Consider the following 5,004-nt stretch of genomic DNA (forward strand, 5'->3'; position numbering starts at 1 on the left):
AATCAGGATACTGCAGAAAGAAGTCAGGGAGGACATTCTTCACAGAGGTATCATGAACTATTTTAAGGAAGTATAAGGCAAAGAATAGAAGTGGCAGACAATTAAGAGAATTAAGACAATTAAGAGAAGAAGGATCCTTCAATAAATAATGACTGAACAGCTCCTCATCTTGGTACAAAGGTAAAAATTGAGATGGAGGAATTGAAGGAAGAAGAAAGACAAAGTAGAAAAAAGTAAAAAAAAATGATTCTACCTTTTAAAATAAAATTAAACTTGCAGTACACTTAATATTTCAAAGTAGAAGCAAATTATAGTTACATTGTAAACAATCAGGAATGAAAACTTTATGAAGAAAATGGTTAAGTTATATACTCTAGTTAAATAAAAAAACACAAGAGAATACATCTCATGAAACAAGAGAATAATAAATATATCATAAGCACTGATGCATAAATCTAAGGGACTGCTTTATTATAACCAAAGAATTTTGTTTCCTTAGTGTACAAAATCTCATTACAATACACAAACAAACCTAATAGGAGAAAATTGGGGAAAAAGATATCTGAAATTCACATAAAATGGGCAATTGTTGACCAAATTGATCATGTTCTTAACCTTAGCAATATTTAAAGACACCTAAAAGAAGAAGAACATAAATTTGAGATCAATTAGCTGAAAATGAAGAAATATACTTTTGAGGCATAGGTTATGGCTGAAATGATAGACAGCTTGCCTGTGGAGAAATAAGCCTTTTTAGGATCAAAACCCAGTACCACCAAACTAGCAAACAAATAAGAAACCATTTCTTTGAAGGTTTATGGAATTATATTGCAAGAAATTATATAGAATTATATAGCAAGAAAGAAAAAAGATATTTGTGTCCCTATCTTGGGGTTCATTTCACTTAACATCATCTTATATGGTCATATGTACATAGCTTTTGACCTTTTCTGCTTGTCTTAGACAGATACTAGTTACTGCAAATAAGGGAAAACATGGGACCTATGTTTCTTTGGGCCTGGATTACTTCGCCTAATATAATTTTTTCCAAATCTTTCCATTTCCTAACAAATGGGGAGATGTCATCATCACCCTTTCCACAAAGGTCATTCTGTCTGTTAGTCCTCCCAAGGCCATAGGTACATAGGAAAGTGGAGCTGGGAGTTGCCCACAGTATCTCTCTATAGTGTTGCCTATAGATACCCTGAGTGTAAGCACAAAAGGGATCTCAAGCAACTCAACCAGGAACTCTCCACAGGGAATGACAGTGTTGATCACCATTACATCAGACTTGGTTTCCTGGAGCTTCATCATGAGTGACTTATTGTAGGCTGCACTCCTACAGAGCATTTCAAATTTTCCAGTGTTGTTAAGAAAGAGTTTTTGGAATGTGCTTGCTGCTTGCCAGAATGGCAATGTTGGGATGATATTCACAAGTAGGTCTACAAAGTCTTCCATTTCCTTCATTGTACTCTCTCTGTCATAAGGCATTTGGATCACCTCGAAATTCAGTGCTGAGGATTTTCAACAATGCACTGAAATATTGTGAGCAGATGTGTGCCTCAAGAATCATCTTTAGGTTGAGCCAATGGCTCATTTCACAGGGCCACACCAAGACCTTCCCACAGTGTCACAGCCCACACAGCACAGCTGAAGCAGCAGACTTATCAAAGCCCACTTCGGATTTGGATTCATGATTCTCTCAGACTTCTCTGTGTAGATAGAGTATGTATGTGATGGAGGTAGAAGGGGGCGGTTCAAGGGGTCAACGATTAACTTCTAGAGTTATGAAAGAACACAGGTTTAGAAAACTTTGTCCATTTGGATGATGAGATGAAGCACCTGTATGTCATCTGTACAAGAGATGAAATACACTTAGATATTGGCTAGGAATTGATTCTATTATTCCAATAATTCTATTTTAGATATGCTAAAATGCTATTTTAATATAAATTTCTAAATACAATAAAGGTGCTAATATATATCTAATTAATACTATGAAATTTTGGGGAAACCCAGAAGATCTTTTTTAAAAAACTGGTTACATACTTATCTTTAGCTGCTCCTTACATTATATGAAGAAGACAATTTTTTTTTGTCGGTCATGGGTCTTGAACTCTGGTCCTGGGCGCTGTCCCTCAGCTCTTCAGCTCAATGCTGGCTCTCTACCACTTAAGCCACAGCACCACTTCCGGTTTTCTGAGTGAGTTATTGGATATAAGAGTCTCACAGACTTTCTTGCCCAGACTGGCTTTGAATCACGACCCTCAGATCTCAGCCTCCTGAGTAGCTGGGATTACAGGAGTGAGCCACCAGCACCCAGCTGACAAAATAATTTTTAAAGAGTTACATTGATTCAGAACCTCAGGAGAAGAACCTCTCTCTTTTCTGTTAATGTTTTTTTTCTGTCTTCTTGAATGGTAGCAGGCTTATCAGTTGATTCCAGAAGCAGATTTGGCTAAAGATAGATACTCAGAAGAACAGCAGAATGCTTTGCATTAAATGTTGTTTATCAATAGAGCAGTCTTAATTCCATATGTGAGGAGGAAGGGTGACATTGAACTTGTCAAAAGGAATATTCCAGTTAAAATAGGAGGCTTTGGAGAGCCTTGATGATACTGTCTGTGCTCAAGTTTACTATGTGATTTCTTGTTTCTTTTGTGTGTTTTTCCCCACTATGGTTTATCCCCTGTTGCCACTGTATTTGATTTTGGTACCCTGGGTATTGTATATATGTTTATCTGAATCAAGGGAATGGAAGTGGAACAGCAAAAGGTGAGAATAAAGACAGAACCAATTCAACAGCGATATTCACAAGACACTACATTGGAAATGACCTGTACAACTGGGGGCTGGAGGGGGGGAGGGGGGAAAGAAAGTGGGAGAGAAATGAGGGAGGGGATAACAAGTACAACAAGAAATGTACTCACTATCCTACTTACATAACTGTAACCCCTCTGTACATCACCTTGACAATAAAATGAAAATAAAAAAAGGAAGTATGTCGCAGGGAATCAAATGATGGTTTGTTTACAAAGATTATAGGAATATGTGACCGATTAGTGTGATGTTACTAACATTTGAACAACAAATAGGAAGTAGTGGATGATAAATGATGATAGACACGAAAGTCTAAATTACAAATACTTTGGGGGAATTTTTCAACTTTGTTCTTAAATCAATTATTGGATAGATCTGTGAATATTTGCATTGAGCCTGTGAATGTTTCCATTTTAGGGGAAGTTTAAAACTTACAAATATAGATGTTTTTATCTAGTCACCGATCCAAACTTCACTTTCTCTCTAAATGCCTTTTAAATCATAGTTTTTACATCCCCTTTATAGCACACTAGACATTGCTTACAATGCACAGGATGTAGAAAGGCAATCACAGCTCTTTGTTTCAATTCAAGGTGAGCCACACATTATTGCAGGAATTAAGTCAAGCCAACATTTACTCTAGAAATAGAAGAAATATATGAGATTCTTCTAAGATAGAAACACATAACCCATGAAGGAACTGGTTTAGTTGAAGGGAATGATGAAATAATGCCTTTGCTAAATATATTAGATTGAATAGAAAAAAACGTCTGACAAGCAGAAAAGGTCAAAAGCTATGTAGATATGATCACATAAGATGATGCTAAGCAAAATGAACCCCAAGATAGGGAAACAAGAGGTTTTATCTTTGTTGCTGTTTTTAATGTACTCTGAGGGTTTTTTGTTTCTTCTGTATGTCCTTCCCCCATGGTACAACGCCTGTTTACACTGTATTTGATTCTGATGCCCTACATCTTGTATATACATATTCCTTTAAAAAATCTTGTTTAAATAATTTTATCATAACAGCTATGTACAGAGGGATTACCATTGCATAACTAATGAGTATATTTATTTTCTTTTTGTTTATATCACCTGCATTTTATTTATTTATTTTTGTATGTTTTTTATTGTAAAAATACTGTACAGGGAGTTACAGTTACATGAGCAAGGGAATGAGTATATTTCCTATCAAGCATTAGGGAGGGAAAGGGAAATAACAAAATGCTGAAACAAGGATACAGGTTGACCCATTGTAACAATGAGATGTACAAGACACTATGTTAAAAATGAAATTTACCACTTGGTGGGGAGGGAGGAGTTGGGGAGGTGGGGAAGGAAGGGATGGTAGGGGAAAAACAAAGGAGGGAGTAACAATGCTCAGTAGGAAATGTACTTATTATCTTACTCATGTAACTGTAACCCTTTTGTACAGTATCTTTACAATAAAAATATATATTAAAAGTCTGAGTACCTTAGCAAAGTGAAAAACATTCATTTTGAGAATGATGATGTATATGCATTCTATGTGAGCTAATGAGCTTTAGCAAGTATTATTTCACTTCTAATAAACGTGTGAATTATTGAAATTTCAAGTTAATGAAAACACCTTTCTTTTTCTAGAAAAGGGACCCAAATTAGGTTTACTACAAAATCAGAGAGTTGTGCATTGTTGTATAATTGGGAATTGAATCATTTCTAGTAACATTTGATAAATTACAGGCCAAAGAAAATTCTCCAGGAAACAGCAATGAAGCAATAAATAATATAACCTGAAATCCCAATCACGTTTGTAAGGCAGTGTCAAATGAGTGCACTAAGAAAATATTAACATTATAATCTTAGAGGGTAAACATCTTTATACAACTAGGTAAACTAATATTGATGATAACAGTGTCAAAAAAAGTTCTCTAAGAAAATATTAACTCTGACCCGCGCCTGAGGCACCGGACCTGCCCGATCGTGATCGCAACGACCTGGCGGGGCTGCCCAGGTCCCAGAGGCACAGATCACCCGAGCAGAAGCTGCCTAAGGCACTGGCATCAGACCCACCAGATCTCTACAATCTGGGAAGAAGCTGCCTGAGCGTGGACACTGTGGACCCGACAGCTTCGATAGAGGCAGAGACAGAAAAGAATCACACAGAGCCATCACCACCCAGCCCAGCCCGCAACCACCCCAACT

General features: G+C 36.7%; 1 pseudogene; it reads right to left on the reverse strand.

Moving 5' to 3' along the window:
- Positions 1-569: 569 nt before the first annotated feature.
- Positions 570-3,474, reverse strand: LOC138820579 (UDP-glucuronosyltransferase 2A3-like; annotated as a pseudogene).
- Positions 3,475-5,004: the final 1,530 nt, after the last annotated feature.

This window comes from Dipodomys merriami, unplaced genomic scaffold (assembly GCF_024711535.1).
Source record: "Dipodomys merriami isolate MVZ:Mamm:240054 unplaced genomic scaffold, mDipMer1.0.p SCAF_9, whole genome shotgun sequence".
Taxonomy (NCBI): Eukaryota; Metazoa; Chordata; class Mammalia; order Rodentia; family Heteromyidae; genus Dipodomys; species Dipodomys merriami.